General features: G+C 40.0%; 1 long non-coding RNA gene across 1 annotated transcript; it reads right to left on the bottom strand.

Annotated features, from left to right (window-relative positions):
- Nucleotides 1-4,588: 4,588 nt before the first annotated feature.
- Nucleotides 4,589-6,803, bottom strand: LOC147538901 (uncharacterized). Its single transcript, XR_015226381.1, has 3 exons — nucleotides 6,698-6,803; nucleotides 5,978-6,055; nucleotides 4,589-4,646 (listed from the first exon to the last, which is right to left on the bottom strand). It is a non-coding gene; the product is annotated as an uncharacterized LOC147538901 (long non-coding RNA).
- Nucleotides 6,804-20,205: the final 13,402 nt, after the last annotated feature.

Consider the following 20,205-nt stretch of genomic DNA (forward strand, 5'->3'; position numbering starts at 1 on the left):
AGGGGTTTGCGCACCCCAAACTCAAGAGGAGACTATGAATGATGGTGAGGGTAATACACCTAACTCTAGTCTTAAGTTAAATATCGAAGAGCTCCTGATAGACCTTTTGAGATGGAATTGACCAATGACCCTTGTTGCTCACTCCCTCGACCATTGTCATCTTACCTTGATCGACCTACACTACATTTTGATGTTTAGGATGATAGCTCTAAGAGCAAGTTTGGGGATCACACGATGTTGAACTTTCCAATTTTTAGCACTTGTGATTACTTGGATGAGTTATGTAGAAGTGAAGGTGTTGCAACGAACTTTGAGGCTCTAGATACCTTTAAGGACGTCGATAACATAGTAGTTGAAGAGATAATGGATAGTTTGTCGGACCATTTACCTAAGGCAACCACGGACCTTAAATTGGTCCCCGAGCCTATTGTCTTACCCTTAGAGTTTAGTTCGACCTTTCACATGATCTCGACTCGGTTGTTGACCCTTTTTGGGACATGTCAAACGTCTTCCCTAGCATGTCTAGGGACTTAGTGGATATTCTATTCACTAAGCTTGAGGATGACTTTTTACCTTCGACTGACCTCTTAGACCTTCACTTAAATTATATGTCGATCCTTTTGACGACTTCCTAGTCGTCGCCCCTAGCATTTATGCTTACTTAGTGGACCGTGCATCCACTAAGTTTGGGGATGGCCTCTTTTCGGTTTTTGTCTCACGTACACTTCTTTGGATTTATATTTTTGTGGGACTATTAACATGTGTATATAGTTTTCTTTGGGTTGATCCCCAAATCTTTCGTTTGTTACTTTATGATCGTTAGCCGATTAAGATTGGCCTTGATGTTTGTGGGTAACATCTCTGGAAACCCTCTGCGAGACATAACTCGTGATCTTGTGTGAAAACAAGAGAATCAAAGGCTAATTGCATAGCTCAATGCAATCGTGTATACCCGCGTTAGTGGTAGACTTTATGTTTTACTTCTAAGGCGTGGTTTGTTCCAAGTTTGGGGATGACGCGAGCTTGGCATCAACTTGGAACCTCTTTATACATGAGCCTTGGTAGTATCAATTTTTATCTCCTTCGGTTATGGTAATATCTCTCCACCCTTCTCTTTAAATTGATATGCCTCCTTATCTTTTGGTGAGTGTATGCTTAGAACATTGCGGACAATGTTAGTTTTAAGTTTGGGGATGCGGGATTTGACCATAAGCAATGCATGACCATGGGTTTCAAAGACAAAGGGTTCAAATTAGCCAAAATTTGAAATTTTTTGAACATGTTGAGTAGATTTGCATGTGATTGTAGTGATAGTTTTAAGAATGTTGATGCATATGTGTCGAGTTTATGAGTTTTGTGATTGCTAATGGTCTTTGCATGAAAGTCGAGTCTCTGAGTGTTTGTGTTATACTATGGGAGTAACATCTTAGTGAAGAAGAAACATCCCTAAGAGACCTAGAGTAGTCATTAGTGGAGACTTAACCCATGTGAGGGCTCAAAGCCAAAATTATCCTTCGAGTGTACTCTTCCGCGCTAACTCCGAGTAGAATGAAGAGCTACTCAACCTCGTAACTATTAAAAGAGTTCATTTGATCTCGTGTGCTCAACTTCCTTAGCCACTAGGAGTGACATTAGGATAGCGAATTAACCTTGCCCTTGTAGTCCATAAAATCCGATGAGAATGCCGACTAGAGGGAGGCGGATACTCCATCACCATCCATCATCTTATTTCCCGAGAATGAAGACATGAGAAGAAAAGAATGTCAAAAGCAAATATGAAATGAAAAGTTGATTGCAAGAATAGAGTTGTGTGTGTTGTATTTTGTTTTGGTTGATTATATTTTGTTTTGGTTGATTGTATTTGTGTTATGAAAAAAAAAAGAAAAAAAGAAAAGAAAAAGTGATATGAAAAAATAAAATAAAGTTGTTTATGAGTATGTTGAGCATGTGTTCGCTCTTGTTTGTGTGTGTGTGATGTGGTTGGACATATGTGTTCATGAATAAATATTCGAGCAAGAAACGAATGTGGAAGTGCTTAAGAGGTTTTATCATGAAGAGGTCGATATTCTCGGGAATCCACCATTTCGTCCATCTCTTGTATTCGCTAACCTTTAGGAGGCATTCTTAGAGGGTAGAATGGGTGAGAAGGGCGAGTGAGCTTCCACACTCTATTAGTGGCTAATTCCTTTTCGAAGATCATTCGTTCCAAAATGTTGTCCTCACCCCTTTTTATGTGTTGAGTCCATGTTAGTGATCACACTCACACATACGAGCGAACCATTCCTGAGTGATTTCATATTTGGAGTGTATGCCCGTGAGACCAAAGTCGAGGCGAAATGTACTAAACTAGGAATCAAGGCTTTGTGACTTCGGAACATAGATGTTGCTCGTTATGGTATGACACTTGCATTTTAGGGTAAGATCATTAGTGAAGAGGTCTTCAGCTTTTACAAGAGTTTATTTACTTGATTCATTATACATTGACATGCTTAAACCCTTTACTATATGAATCATGTTTATCTATAATTTGGATTTTGGACCCTTGTGTATTTGAAACCATGATGTTTGTGGGTGTCATCTATCGAAACCCTCACGAGACAAAACTCGTCCTCTAGGGGCAATTTAGAGGTTTAAAGGCTTGTTGCATACGCTAAATGCAATTGGGATGCCTCCGAAAGTGAGTTAGGCTTTTAGTTTGTTTTATTTTCTCGAGGACTAGTAAAGTTTAAGTTTGGGGATCTTGATGTGAAACGAAAATGTCACATTTGGAACGCCTAACTTAGACTAATTAGTCATTTTCGAGTGTTATCAATAATATTTTATGTGTTTTTCTTATTAGGTATCATATTTGGAGTTAAACATGAAATTTGGAATAAAAGGAGCAAATTATCACCATCATTTCATGTGCCCAAAACGAGAGAAAATGACTTCAAGCAAATCAAATTACAAGTGGAGGCAATGACGAGTCCGACGGTGAAAATGGAAGTCAATTTCGAGTTCGGACGGGGAAGTTATGACAGATAGAAGCCAAGGTCTTCTCTTGAAGGCACCCCACTTTGGTTCTAATTGTAGAGACTAGATGAAGGCACTTCCTTCATCTCTAATTCAAAAGCCCAACATCTTAGCCCAAGTTCAAGAATACCCAAAGAAGAAGGGAGGTGTAGAGATTTTATGAGCACCCACTTTTGGGCCCAAGTCAAAGTAGTCTAAAGACTTAGTCAAGTTGACTAAGTCTAAGGTTTAAATCAAGTTATCTACTATTCATATTCTTCATCAAAGAATCAACCAAGCAAAGGGTTAGAGAGAAAAGGAGGCTACGACTTAGAGTTTTTGCTGTTCTTGAAGTGAGAGTTTGATAGAGAGCAAGAGAGGAAGAAGGAGGAGGCTGCTGTCTCGTGTTGCAGCTCCGAGCAGCAGCTCGGGACGGCTATGGAGGACCACGGGCAGCTCGAGCAAGACGAGTCCCTAGCAGCAGAAGCTTCCACAAGACGCGTCTGAGCTAAGATCTGCACATTCCAAGCCTCGGGACAGAAGCTCGTGTGGAGGGACAACAACTCGGGTTTCTTCACGAGCTTGGGATGAAGTGTACCAGCTCGGGACGAGCATTGGAGAGCTCGCCCGGAAGCTATCTTGCTCGGGACGAAGCTCACAAGCACGGGACAGCTGCACTCGGCTCGGGACAGTGCATCACATGGCCGAATCTTCAAGCTTTTGGGCGGAAACACAATCAACTTGGCCAGACTTTTTATGACTTTTCCGGGAACCTTTTTGATCCGAAACTTTAGGGCTTTCATTCCCCGAGCTATGATCTAGCTTTCCATATGGTTTGATTTGATTTTGGGTTAGAAATTGCTAGAGAGAGAAAGCTAGGGTTAGCTTTAATGGAGTTTGAGTAAAAATGGAGAAGATCATGGTGGTCGCTATGGGGAACCCAAAAAATTCCTAAGGGGAGATCGGCTGCAACTAAAAACTTATATTTTCCAACGATCAAGCCTTGGTGTTTTTAGTTACCTCACCCATTATTACACAGAATAGTTTTCTTATGCCAGTCGGCCCAATGCACGTACTCATGCTCTGATACCAACTGTGGAGCCCCGTGTTCCGAATCACGGTTTGCCCGGCAGTTTATAAAAGAAACTCGGTCTAATACTAACTCAAACCAATTTTAAATATAAACCCAAGCCAAAACTCTCATCACGGGTTACAAATCAAGAACAAACACAGCGGAAAATCAAATATAGTTTAAACCTTTTGAAAATATGCTCGGAAAATATGTAACCCAAAATAGTTTTCATAAAGAAAAAAAAACAACTTGAATTCATGTTTATGAATAGTTCACAGAAGAGACTGAATTAGGACAGAATCTCCTCTATAAATTGAACATATCAAACCTGAAAAACCTGTCAAACATTCATACATATCTCACAAACTTCTAAATAACAATAGCATCAAATAAAAAGTGATAATGCGCATACTATTTACATGTGCACAATCGCAAACAAGTGAGAGAACGATCCTAACTATTCTAGATGATACATATATAATATTAACGTTGTGATTATGTTGAAATATAATAGAAATTATAATCTTACATAATGTGAGCCGTCGAAGTAAACTATGTCACTCCGGTTCACCAATACCTGCAACTGAACAACAACAAATAGGAATGAGATAACCTGAAGGTCAGCTCAGTAAGATACCTAGACATCCTACCCGCACCACACACATCAACATTTTAATACATTAATAGTTATAAGTGTTACATATATACAGATATATATACAGAGATATCAATATGCACACGAAGCAAAACAATATAGCAAGATAATTCTTCTAGCTTACCAAGATCACGACTGAATACGCCCTCAGTCGGGGTCACCTACTATTCGGCTAGGAAGAACCGTTCGGCCTTTGTTAGTGCGTAGGCAGGCGACGCCTTATCGAACGTTTGATTACTGCAGTGTACACATGGATCCACGTAATACCCCGGTAAGAGCTTCCGTAATTCTCCCTTCGTCATCATCGCCCATCGGGCTGGCTTGTGATCTCAATACGCATCGAATAGTAAATCTCACCTAAACAATGATACGCTTAGAATATGTCATGACATACCCAGACGACTATAAGAGCATCGTTGTGTAGCAGAGCCATATACCCACGACGATACAATTATCTCATCTTGAGGCGCGTCTTATCTCCGGCCAGATCTGACGCTTCCTCGCAAGGTAACTCATTGACCACTCGAAGAATACCCAAACATATGCATGAACCTATAATAGTATTAAATGATCTGATAGGCTCCCAAAGCTACAAGAACAGAGCCCTCCTAAAGGTCCCATCAACCAAAAGGAAAAGAGCGTTCTCATGTCTCAAGGTAAGGTAAACCCTGTTTAAAGACAAACTTTTACAAGTGTCCTTTTTCAGGGAATTAGTATTTTCTTATTAAGAAAACTCGGGTAAACACCCTCTTTCATTTCGGTGGTTTGGCAGAATAAATAAAAAAGCATGGCATTAGGTCAGTCCCCTAATCACTCCAAAGGTCGGAATACCCCAACTCCCATCCTCTCCGGACTCCATTCCGGGTAAACTAGAATGGTCGTTACCAAACGGCTGGCCACGCACCGAGTGTAACCCTTGACATAATTCATGGCTAATCCATAACATAAAATAAACAAGGGGACCAACCAATGCCCGTCGTAAAACAACCATTACACGTAACACAGATCAAGCGATTCCGCCTCCATGTTATACACGCAGCTCAAGCGATTCCGCCACCACGTGTTTACAATCCACACAAAACGATCACACAGATCAAGCGATTACGCCTCTATGTGATTATTTTTCAGAAAAACCAATTTGTTTTGAAAAGAGAAACATCCATAACACAGAGTACACCACATACATACATATCATACACATATATATAATGGTGAAACGGGGAATACCCGTGCTCCAAGTAAGATTCGTAGGATCCTACCTCTTCTTGCGCTTCCAATGATGCTCCTGACTAAGCTCCACTTCTCCTCGAGCTCCCTATTGCAGTTTATTAGTCCTACTGAAATATGAAAGGGCAAAACGGTCATTTGACAGTTACATAACTGTCAAGAGTCCTCTTGCAGAGCAAGAATGCATAAAATGAATGAAACTACACTAGGAATGTCCTATTGGCACTATACAATTCACTGAGACGTCTCATCAAATAACTGAAATGAATATAAACCAACCAACTTCCCACAAACTCTATTTTACATTTTCGAGTTTTCATAAGCTGGCAAATTATATAACACACCAAATACCATGAATCTTGAACTATCAAATCATAAAATGAACCCAATGTCACGAATCCATAACTCAACCTATCCATTTATGTGAAATATGACAAAGTTCGGGTAACCATCTCTATTCCAACTCATTTCCAACACTATTCCAAATATGAAATTCGAGCAATAAAATAATTCGGCAGCACCCCGTCTATATTTGGACACTCCGAAATAGTCTACAATCTCCTAAACATGTTTCTGAACACAAATCATTCGAAGAAATTGAATAATAGTCGTCTAAATAGCTCCAAATTTGAACCCAAATGAAATTAGTATAACTACACAGTTATTGATATAACCGTCATAAATCCACCAAATACGGACGAAATTGAAAATTCTGAACGGATAGATATGTAGAACAAGTCGAATGGAATTACCTGGAACAAATTTCATCGAATTCTGACAACCGAGCGTGAAGTAATTGGACCGAGAAAATCGAATTTAAAACCCTAAACTTTCCACCAATATATTCCGGTTGCTGCTGGGTCGCAAGGGAAAATTGGAAGTGGGTTAAACGTGGGTTGGTTTTAAAGAGTTTAAATTGCATGGGGCTGCCACACGTCACCCATTAAAGTGGCCATGCAAAGTTAATCAATTTTAGGTCCATCATTTGTGTACACTTTATAAACAAATTCCACCATTTATATAACCCACTAATTCAACCCTCATTAATTGTTGTATGACCCCCAATTTAACTTTTCCTTCTCTTTTTCACCCCACAACTAACCAACAATAAACTATATGGTCCCTCTCAATCCGACAACGAAGAAAATTACTGAAAACAAAACGATACCCAAACCATGCCCGATCTGTACAACCAATCAAAAATCTTTTATTTCTCGATATCTATCTAATGGGTCGTCTGAATTAACTAAAATTCGAAACCAACTCTTGAAAATTGCTAAGTTTGTTCGACAATCCAACTCGTCTGATTCTCCGACTCGAAGATCTGGGCGCTACAACACTACCCCCCTTAATTGGAATTTCGTCCTCGAAATTCGAAGAGAGTAGAATTGAAACAACAATTCCCAAGGTCAACACAATCTGCCATAAAGCTCGAACCATGAAAACAACCTGTTCCGATGCCAACCCAGACTTCTGTAACCTGTAAATTCCTTAGGATTCCTTAACTCTCGGTGGTAATTTATCGAAGTCAAAATTTACTAAACTATTCCATCAGGACACTCCGCATGAGAAGAGAGTTCTCCCTGGCCCTGAAGAGACTCTGTCGATGATTAACAAAACTTATTTATCCCTCCTACCAATCTGAACCAAAAAGATCTACAACTCAAACTTACAAATGATGACAAACACAAGCTACCAAACAAAAACTCAAATGACATCAATCTGATGAGATTAAACTGAGTGTTGTTCTTGTTGTGAGAAAGCACTGTCAACATGAAAATACTTGCACCACAATACTCTGTCGGTTTGAACAAAAGATATATTACATATACTCTAATATCTTAATAACCTATTCTCGTAAAACACCTGTCGAGAAATGGATATAAAATTCAATCTGGCACCCCTCTAAATAACTCCACCATTCAGAACAACTCTCGAATTCTTATCCTAAGTAGTCCACACTGAAATCTGAGGAATTTGACAACTCACTAGATAATGCAATGAACCCTTGATAAGTAATCTGTCAATCCCATTTTAACCAGCGTCTGCGATGTTATAAATCTGACTATATGCTAAAAAGTCAACTAACCAACCTCTTTTATTCTTCTCCTTAGTTCTATCTACCAACTCTGATCTTGAGAAAAAAACTATATCATTTCTGACGTCACAAACTCACTGCATCTGACAAAAACCGATCTGGCTAACTCTATAAACAAACTAGATCCAACCCTTTATATCCTGAATTCTTCTATAGAACTATAATATTATGAAGTGAAAATGAGGTTAAACACTAATATGTACAACCATAGATTAAGCTGGCACTTATGTTTCCTCTTCCCACATCAAACTCATACTCTGAAGCAATTTCTAAGATATCAAAATAACTGAACAATGAAATCCAGTTTCCATCTAACCACATGACCCAAGAATATTTTATAACTGTCCACGATATAAAAAAATAAAGAATGAAGACCTCTATAACCTATAAATAAGAATAATATGTCGTTAATCCCACATCCTCAAAGAAAATACCATTCTCGATAAGATAAGAAAATATTGTTGCCCATAATATAAGAAAATAGAGAATGAAGATATCTATAATCTATTCAAGTCAACATTACCATTGACACTATAGTCTCAGGAAAATATAGTTGATGTTTATAAGACGATAAAATAGAAGACCACTGTAATATCTATACAGTCATAAAGAAATCAACCCTCGAGAATCATTCTACAATAACCTGAGAACCCCAGATACTTCTAGTAACCAACACTGTCTCAATCAATATAACCTCCAATGTCGAAGTATCTCGTTGAACCAATATAATTCAATCCCATATATTAGCATGCTAGACCATATTTCCTCAAAGTCTAAACAGAACTGTTAATGAAAACCATAATATTCTTATATGAAAAGATATCCATTGTTCAGAAAGATCAGGCTCGATATCATATACGTTCAATATATACCATGAGAATACCATATCATATATAGAGCAACCAAGGGAAAATATGTGGCCTATAACCACTGACCCTGAGAACTATCCCTCTCACTGGTTATATCCTGACAACTACTCTGGAGGTCGAGACATAACGAACACTTGTGCCACATATACAGACCTGAAGACCAACACATCTATAGTTTGTAGGTGACTAACTAACATTCAGTGAAGTAGTCTCTATCGATAAGGTTATCTGTCTGATGCCCCTAAATCTCACCACAAAAACTCTAGTCAATAAAAAGATACGTGCCTCTATCTTATAACTCTTTCTCAACCAGACCATACCTTATATGTAATCAAACTGAAATAAGACATGCTCGAAACAAATCAATCAAAGTTAACCTCAACTTTCTCTGAATGATCTGATTCAAGCTCCTAAATGAAGGAATGTGTACGATTACCCAGAAATCCACAATACAAGGTCCGACTCATCTTTCCATTTAGTGAATCCTTTGTAGGGCTGTGGTCCCACTCTTATGGTTACAATACTCTTAAGTGGTTCAATCTATAGCTTCTTAATTACTCGATGGCATTTCTCATATTACCGATTCACCTAGGTTAATTACTCCTAGCAATGTCTTCATATGAGAATCACCTGCTCGAGTGACTTAGGCTCAAAAAATTGTACCACAAGTCAATCTGTATCGAACACGTTGACCACACATATTAATCTATAACTTTGATGCCCTAGGTTATTGTCGCTGGACACCTGGTCGTTAGCACCATTTCTTGCTTCGGTTTCCTTGAGTCGTTTCAGATTTCCAAATTGTCCTTCTATGGACATTAGCGTACTAGTTCACTATCCTTGTCTTAAATGAACCGATATATCCTAAGCCAATAAAGTATCATGGCATTCAAGAATGTTTCTTCTCCAAAAGGGTGTTCATCTTGTAATTTTCTTAACATTTTCCAATTGTCGATCTTTGTGAACTTGTATACTGCCAAAAGTCAACTACACTTAATTTCCTTAGGCACTTTTGTCTTCAATACTTCCAAAACATCAATATGTCGCCCTGCCCAAAACTTTCTACCAAACCATCTTATCAATCCTTGATCGACCACTTATACGACCTTCCACAATAATCGAGGAAACAAACGACCAATGTAAACCGTTCACCAAGTATTCCTTTTCAGAGTACATCGAAGTAAGTATCGAAAATCAGAGAAGTCTATCCACAACCAACCAATGAAATGAACCTAAACCTAGTATGAATGCAATTCGTACCTCAGTAATGCTTGGTTGATCGCCACCACTATCTTCTGTAGGCAATGTGCTCGCATAACAAAATCACAATGTAAGTGACCTACCGTTGAAGGAACCTTACTCACATTATGATATCTGAGTGGGACCTTCACGTAGGCCAGACTCAGATGTGCTGAGCACATAAAAGTCACCAAAGATAAAATCAAAATCTTAAAACCTCAAATAAAACAAAATAAAATCAACAATATTATTATCTTTTCATATTTTATCTTGAAGCTTTTACGAATTTATCAAGCCTTGGTGTTTTTAGTTACCTCACCCATTATTACACAGAATAGTTTTCTAATGCCAGTCGGCCCAATGCACGTACTCTTGCTCTGATACCAACTGTGGAGCCCCGTGTTCCGAATCACGGTATGCCCGGCAGTTTATAGAAGAAACTCGGTCTAATACTAACTCAAACCAGTTTCAAATATAAACCCAAGCCAAAACTCTCATCACGGATTACAAATCAAGAACAAACACAGCGGAAAATCAAATATAGTTTAAACCTTTTGAAAATATGCTCGAAAAATATGTAACAAAATAGTTTTCATAAAGAGATAAAAACAACTTGAATTCATGTTTATGAATAGTTCACAGAAGAGACTGAATTTGGACAGAATCTCCTCTATAAATTGAACATATCAAACCTGAAAAACCTGTCAAACATTCATACATATCTCACAAACTTCTAAATAACAATAGCATCAAATAAAAAGTGATAATGTGCATATTATTTACATGTGTACAATCGCAAACAAGTGAGAGAACGATCCTAACTATTCTAGATGATACATATATAATATTAACGTTGTGATTATGTTGAAATATAATAGAAATTATAATCTTACATAATGTGAGTCGTCGAAGTAAACTATGTCACTCCGGGTCACCAATACCTGCAACTGAACAACAACAAATAGGAATGAGATAACCCGAAGGTCAGCTCGGTAGGATACCTAGACATCCTACCCGCATTACACACATCAACATTTTAATAAATTAATAGTTATAAGTGTTACATATATACAGATATATATACAGAGATATCAATATGCACACGAAGCAAAACAATATAGCAAGATAATTCTTCTAACTTACCAAGATCACGACTGAATACGCCCTCAGTCGGGGTCACCTACTATTCGGCTAGGAAGAACCGTTCGGCCTTTGTTAGTGCGTAGGCCGGCGGCGCCTTTTCGAACGTTTGATTACTGCAGTGTACACATGGATCCACGTAATACCCCGGTAAGAGCTTCCGTAACTATCCCTTCGTCATCATCGCCCATCGGGCTGGCTTGTGATCTCAATACGCATCGAATAGTAAATCTCACCCAAACAATGATACGCTTAGAATATGTCATGACTTACCCAGACGACTATAAGAGCATCGTCGTGTAGCAGAGCCATATACCCACGGCGATACAATTATCTCATCTTGAGGCGCGTCTTATCTCCGGCCAGATCTGACGCTTCCTCGCAAGGTAACTCATTGACCATTCGAAGAATACCCAAACATATGCATGAACCTATAATAGTATTAAATGATCTAATAGGCTCCCAAAGCTACAAGAACAGAGCCCTCCTAAAGGTCCCATCAACCAAAAGGAGAAGAGCGTTCTCATGTCTCAAGGTAGGGTAAACCCTGTTTAAAGCCAAGGTTTTACAAGTGTCCACTTTCAGGGAATTAGTATTTTCTTATTAAGAAAACTCGGGTAAACACCCTCTTTCATTTCGGTGAAAACATTGTAAGTATCATTCACAACAGAATTCAAACCACACACACCAGTGGTTTAGCAGAATAAATAAACAAGCATGGCATTGGGTCAGTCCCCTAATCACTCCAAGGGTCGGAATACCCCAACTCCCATCCTCTCCGGACCCCATTCCGGATAAACTAGAATGGTCGTTACCAAACGGCTGGCCACGCACCGAGTGTAACCCTTGACATAATTCATGGCTAATCCATAACATAAAATAAACAAGGGGACCAACCAATGCCCGTCGTAAAACAACCATTACACGTAACACAGATCAAGTAATTCTGCCTCCATGTTATACACGCAGCTCAAGCGATTCCGCCACCACGTGTTTACAATCCACACAAAACGATCACACAGATCAAGCGATTCCGCCTCCATGTGATTATTTTTCAGAAAAACCAATTTGTTTTGAAAAGAGAAACATCCATAACATAGAGTACACCACATACATACATATCATACCATATCATATCATAAATTGAACTAGAGAACTATAAAAAGAAGAAAAATGACTATATATATATATAATGGTGAAACGGGGAATACCCATGCTCCAAGTAAGATTCGTAGGATCCTACCTCTTCTTGCGCTTCCAATGATGCTCCTGACTAAGCTCCACTTCTCCTCGAGCTCCCTATTGCAGTTTATTAGTCCTACTAAAATATGAAAGGACAAAACGGTCATTTGACAGTTACATAACTGTCAAGTGTACTCTTGTAGAGCAAGAATGCATAAAATGAATGAAACTACACTAGAAATGTCCTATTGGCACTATACAATTCACTGAGACGTCTCCTCAAATAACTGAAATGAATATAAACCAACCAACTTCCCACAAACTCTATTTTACATTTTCGAGTTTTCATAAGCTGACAAATTATATAACACACCAAATACCATGAATCTTGAACTATCAAATCATAAAATGAACCCAATGTCACGAATCCATAACTCAACCTATCCATTTATGTGAAATATGACAAAGTTCGGGTAACCATCTCTATTCCAACTCATTTCTAACACTATTCCAAATATGAAATTCGAGCAATAAAATAATTCGGCAGCACCCCGTCTATATTTGGACACTCCGAAATAGTCTACAATCTCCTAAACATGTTTCTGAACACAAATCATTCGAAGAAATTGAATAATAGTCGTCTAAATAGCTCCAAATTTGAACCAAAATGAAATTAGTATAACTACACAGTTATTGATATAACCGTCATAAATCCCCCAAATACAGACGAAATTGAAAATTCTGAACGGATAGATATGTAGAAAAAGTCGAATGGAATTACCTGGAATAAATTTCATCGAATTCCGACAACCGAGCGTGAAGTAATTGGACCGAGAAAATCGAATTTAAAACCCTAAACTTTCCACCAATATATTCCGGTTACTGTTGGGTCGCAAGGGAAAATGGGAAGTGGGTTAAACGTGGGTTGGTTTTGAAGAGTTTAAATTGCATGGGGCTGCCATACGTCACCTATTAAAGTGGCCATGCAAAGTTAATCAATTTTAGGTCCATCATTTATATAATCCACTAATTCAACCCTCATTAATTGTTGTATGACCCCCAATTTAACTTTTCTTTTTCTTTTTCACCCTACAACTAACCAATAATAAACTATATGGTCCCTCTCAATCCGACAACGAAGAAAATTACTGAAAACAAAACGATACCCAAACCATGCCCGATCTGTACGACCAATCAAAAATCTATTATTTCTCGATATCTATCTAATGGGTCGTCTGAATTAACTAAAATTCGAAACCAACTCTTGAAAATTGTTAAGTTTGTTCGACAATCCAACTCGTCTGATTCTCCGACTCGAAGATCTGGGCGCTACAATATCTAGACCGATGGATAAGACCCTTCGATATCCAAACTACCTTCCTATCCTTGGATCGATCCCGGCTTTGCCGGATTACTACTTGATACCTCCGCTTGGGTGTGCATCCTTTCGGGTGCATCAACGACAAACCTCGCAACCTTGGGGAATTCATAGAGAAACTCTAGCATGTCATAAAAACAGAGGAGGACTGTAGAAAGATGAAGGTACGTGCCCTCTAGAATCCCATACGAAAAGGACCTACCCAAGAGGAGGGACCTGGAAGAAACCAGACCTATAAAAGAACGGGACTAAAGTAGACGCGGAAAGTCCGACTATGCATCTTACACACCTCTGACTCGAAAAAGAGAAGAGATTTCACAAATTTTTGTGAAGAAAGACAAGGATCAACTACCTAAGCCCAACGATGATAAAGAAGATTTTGGGCCAAGGCATGTGACAGCATGGTGTGCTTTCCACAGTGGACACGGTCACAAAACAGATAATTTCCAACACCTCGAGAATTTGATAGAAGAGCTCGTAAGAAAAGGAGAGCTCGATAAATACATCTAGCGGGCCTCAATACCAATATCTCGAATACAAAGTAAAGAAGTCCTCTGGAAAAGGAGGAATCGGGTCCGGGCTCGATACAAACAACCATTCCACCTCGGCCAAGAGACCCGAGATAGAAAAAGGACCTGAAGAAAACACATGAGTGATGGGTAGTATTAAGACCATCGCAGAGGACCAACTCCTAGTAGAGATACAAAGGGCACCCGACGCAGGTACGCCAACAAAGCAAAAGCGCCACCTACTATGTTCACTAATCCAGCAACAAAAACTCTGCCTATAATCTTCACATATGACGATCTGATAGGGGTAATCACACCGCTCACCGACCCATTGGTGATCACGACGGTAATAGCAAATTAGAATGTTGGCTAAATCTTTGACGATACAGGCAGCTCGACCGAAGTCATGAGAAGGGTGTGCCTCCAGAAACTTGGGGTAAGTTTTCAGTATCTAAAACACTATCGATGTTATCTAACAGGTTTCGGAGACAACCATGTCCCGATTTATGGGATCATATCATTGCCCATGGGGATTGGAGACGTAAGAGCTAATAGGGTGATCATGCTGAACTTTACCATAGTCGAAAAGCTCCACACATACAACGTCATCTTAGGGAAAAATTTCCTAAGAGAATTGGAGGCAGTCTTCTACTTAAACCACTTGATGCTGAAATTCCCAGTTCCAAGAATAAACCCGGTAGGGACGATCAGAGGAAAACAGAAAGTAGCCCAAGAATGCTACTTAGTTTCAATCCGAAACTACAAGAAAAAAAGGTTGAAACCTGTGGAAGCTCCACCCAGCGAGTCTCAATTCGAGAAGCCCTAGTCCAACCTTAAACTAAAAATTTAGGGGGAGTCCTAGCCGAGTCTAATAAAGGGGGAGCCTGGTCTAACCTCAAATTAAAAATCAAGGGGGAGCCCTAGCCGAAACTCAAAACAGGGAAACCCTATTCTAGTCTCACAAACAACTTCAGTCGCGCCAGCTCTGAATAGCGAAAAAAATCACTATGAATTATTAAACAGGTCCAACCAAATTGTTAGTTTTGCAGAAACAATGGAAAAGAAATCCATTCAAAGTTTAGCAAGCTTGGATAAGAGTACTAGTAAGTTTTTTGACAATCGGGAGTTTTCTATGACAAACACAAGTAATCCAAGTAAAGCAATAGGAAATAAAGAACAATCAAGAAGAACGCAGAGATTTGCGTGGTTCAGTTGGTGAGACCTACTCCACGGCGACAACGGCGCGATGATTTTCATTATGATAAGCAAACAAGTTACACAAGAGATTAGTGAGTCTGAGACTGTTGATATCTCCTAGGATTTTAGTTTATATAGACACTAAAACCCTAATCCCACCGCCTCACCGACTCCCTCTTTCTAAATCCGAAATACACATGGATACGCTAACACTAATAACCGATATAAGCCCTACTTCCGCATACCAGCTCTATCTCGGAATTTAGCTCTGCCTCAGAGCCCTGCTTCGCATACCAGCGGGTCGTAAACCGGGATAGATATCAACCCATATTCCAGTCACTTTCAACAATTCTCCACCTTGACTTGAATATGCTCCCCTTGATTAAAATGTGCCACCATCATAGGTCAGCGCCTCTGAGCCGTCGCCGCTCCAGCCCCGCTAGGGCTTAACATCGGGAAATCCTGATCAAGTCTAAGCAATGCTTAAACTTGAAAGTTGTAACTGCCTTGGTCAACATATCTCCAGGATTATCTGCCGTAGAAACCTTCTTCATCATTATATTCCCTTCTTCAATCACGTCCTGAATAAAGTGGTACCTAACATCAATGTGTTTAGTTCTCTCGTGATACAGTTGACTTTTGATCAAATGAATAGCACTCTGGTGTCACAGTAGACGTCTGTCAGCTCATGCTTCAGGGCCAAATCACCAACTAAACCACTCAATCATATTGCCTCCTTCACCGCCTCTGTTGCATCCACGTACTCAACTTTCGTTATAGACAGAGCTACTACCGACTGTTGCAATGCTCTCCAACTAGTGGCACTCCTGCAGAGTGTGAACGTATAGCCCGTAGTGACCTCTTCCTACCAAGATCCCCCGAAAAATCTGAATCTACAAATCCAACTACCGAACCAGAAGTGTCAGCCCTTCTGTCGTAAACCAGCCGAAGCTCCGCAGTTCCTCCCAGGTACCGTAATATCTATTTCACAGCCTGTCAATGACCTCCCTCAGGATGATTTGGTGAGAAATATCATCATGGGAGAGCCCCATAAATATGTCTCATAGGCCTAAAAGAAGTTTAGGCAAAGATAGTACAAAAGGCCCAAAAGAGGGGTTTTGGGCCTAGAGCCAAAAAGGGACATATTGGGATCGGATTAGGCTGAAAACTGGAGGGTAGGTTCCTCTAATAGGGAAGGTTATATATCCCAATTTTGGCTTGGTTTGGACGCCCCCTCATCAGGAAATTAAGAAAATAGCAACTAGTTTCTATTTTTGACTATTTCATTAATCTTATTCAAATGGGTCTTTTAAGAAACGAAATTTGAGTAGGACTCTTATTGGAGTTCTATATAATGACTCTTAGGGCAGTGAATAAGGTGTGGAATTTCTCTAAGAGCTTTCTTACTCTACAACATCAAGTAGAGAGGAGAAAGTGAGCTAATTTCCAACTATCTATCTAGTCAAAGAAGAAGGTGTTCTTCATCCAACCAGCATTGGTGTTATTGATAGCAAAAAGGTGGGAGATCAAGTTGATTGCTCGGTGTCCCAAGTAGAGGAGCTGCAATTGGAGCTCTTGGTCTTCTCAAAAGCGATCAGAAAGGTTCGAGGGAAAACTAGTGATTAAGGCAATCATCAAACTAGTTTTACTTAATTATGATTATTGGCTTATGCATTTGATCATGGGGATATTAATGTTAGACATATGATGTCTGAGATTCCACTTACAACATTAGTTACAAATCCCAACAGTATCTGCTTACTACACTAACAACGTGTGAAATATCAGGCCTTGTGCACACCATAACATACATAATGCTACCTACAACACTTCCATAAGGCACCCGAGACATGTACTCTATCTCTTCATTAGTTGCCGGTGACAGTTCACCCGAAAGCTTGAACTGTGTTGCCAATGGAGTACTGGCAGGTTTTGCCTCAGTCATACCAAAACGTTCCAACACCTTCTCGATGTACGTTTTCTGAGACAAAAATAGTTTCCCAGCAGATCTGTCTCTCCGTATCTCCATACCCAATATCTTCCTTGAGGCACCCAAGTCTTTCATCCCAAACTCACCCTTTAACTGATCCTTTAACATGTGGACTTCTGACATATCCTTGCAAGCTATCAGTATGTCATCCACATATAGCAGTAGATACACATATAATAGTAGATACACATAAGAACCATCTGATAGTTTCCTCTGGTACACATAGCTATTATATTTGCTTCTATCATAACCGCTTCTAACCATAAAGTTATCAAAACGCTTATACCAATGCCTAGGAGACTATTTTAATCCATACAAGGATTTCTTCAGCAAACAGACCTGGTCTTGTGTCCCAAGAATCTCACACCCCTCTGGCTGACCTTGCTTTGTACGGTGCATCCTCTACCCCTGGAATTCCTTCTTTCCTCTTGAAGACCCATTTGCTACCAACAATCTTCTGACCCTACAGCTCACCTCTATCTATGCTTTCCCCCACGCTAAGTGCGAATGCAACCATATCAGCCATTCCATACCTTTCCAGTGGCGAGATGTCTCTCCTTCCCCTATTTCTCGCAACACTGTAATGAACTTCTTTCTGTTCATCTTCTTCAGGTTGCCCATCTATCTGAGACTGAACCTCATCTGGAGTGTCTATCATAAGCTCCATCTGTTCCCTATGATCTTCCTGCTCCACCTGTTTACCAACACTCTCCCGAGCATCAACAGGCGTAACTTTCTGAGTTACTATGGCTAACTCATTAAAAGTAACATCTCTACTTACAAGAAACTTCTTTGATTTTCCATCTGGACTCCACAATCGGAAACCCTTGAATCAAGACATATCCAAGAAATACACATTTTTTAGCCCCCGGTTCAAGTTTACCTTCCTTAACTTGTACATAAGTCGGGCAACCGAAAACCCTCAAATCCTCGTACTTTGCAGGATGACCAGACCATACCTCATTAGGAGTTTTACACTCAATAGATGTACACAGAGAAATATTAAACAGATATGTTGCCGTGTTCACTGCTTCAGCCCAGAACACTTCCGACAACCCTGCATTCGAAAGCGTACAACGAGCTCGTTCCAATAGAGTTATGTTCATACGTTCTGCCCCACCATTCTGTTGTGGTGTCTTCCTGACCGTATGGTGTCTCACAATCCCTTGGTCTACACGGAACCTAATAAACTCGTTTTCGCAAAATTCAATGCCATTGTCAATCCTCAAACTTTTGATCGATTTTCCAGTCTGCTTCTCGATCAAGGACTTCCACTGCTTGAACTTGACGAATGCCTCATCTATGCGTTTCAGTATGTAGACCCATACTTTCCTGGCAAAATCATCTATCAAGGTTAACATGTATCTACCCCACCATGTGAGCTGACCCGAGAGGGACCCCAAAGATCTGAATGGATGTAGTCTAGAGTTCCGTTGGTATTATAAACCACTGTACTGAATTTGACCTGACACTATTTCCCGAAGACACAGTGTTCGCAGAATTCCAGTGTTCCAACCTTCTGCACACAGAGTAAACCCTGCCTGCTCAATATAGCCATCCCTCTTTCGCTCATATGCTAACTGCATATGCCATAACTTGGTAGTCTCAATCTCTGTTAGAAGTGACTCAAATATGGATTGGTATCAAACCCGGTTTACGACACGCCAACCCGTTTGAGCAATGAGGTCTTGCGGGAAGTAGCGACGGAAACTACAACTGATGGGCTATGGAGTAAGCTGGAGACAAGGTATATGACAAAATCTCTAAATAATCGTTTGTATCTAAAGAAGAAATTATTTAGTTTACAGATGTTAGAAGGGGAATCGTTGAAAGACTTGCGTGCCTCAAGGAAAATATTGGCTATGGAGATACGGAGAGACAAATCTGCTGGGAAACTGTTATTGTCTCAGAAAAACGTACATCGAGAAGGTATTGGAACGTTTAGGTATGACTGAGGCAAAACCTGTCAGTACTCCATTGGCAGCACACTTCAAGCTTTTGAGGGAACTGTCACCAACAACTGATGACGAGACGGAGTACATGTCTCGGGTGCCTTATGCAAATGCAGTAGGTAGCATTATGTATGCTATGGTGTGCACAAGGCCTGATATTTCACATGCTGTTAGTGTAGTAAGCAGATACATGGGCAGACCAGGGAGAGATCCTTGGTAGGCTGTGAAATGGATACTGCGGTATCTGGGAGGAACTGCGGAGCTTGGTTTGGTTTACGACAGAAGAGCTGACACTTCTGGATCGTTAGTTGGATTTGTAGATTCGGATTTTTCGGGGGATCTTGATAGGAAGAAGTCGCTGACGGGCTATACGTTCACACTCTGCGGGAATGCCATTAGTTGGAGAGCAGTGCTGCAATCGGTGGTAGCGCTGTCTACGAGACTACACCAGAAGTTGAGTACATGGCAGCAACAGAGGCGGTGAAGGAGGCAATATGGCTGAGTGGTTTAGTTCGGGATTTGGGCCTGAAGCAGGAGGTGATAGAGGTCTACTGCGAAAACCAGAGTGCTATTCATTTGACCAAAAATCAAATGTATCACGAGAGAACTAAACGCATAGACGTCAGGTATCACTTTATCAAGGACGTGATTGAACAGGGGAAGATCACGATGAAGAAGGTTTCTACGGCAGAGAATCCAGCGGATA

Source organism: Eschscholzia californica, unplaced genomic scaffold, assembly GCF_041429995.1.
Source record: "Eschscholzia californica isolate CP2 unplaced genomic scaffold, dmEscCali1.0.p SCAF_5, whole genome shotgun sequence".
In the NCBI taxonomy this organism is placed as follows: domain Eukaryota; kingdom Viridiplantae; phylum Streptophyta; class Magnoliopsida; order Ranunculales; family Papaveraceae; genus Eschscholzia; species Eschscholzia californica.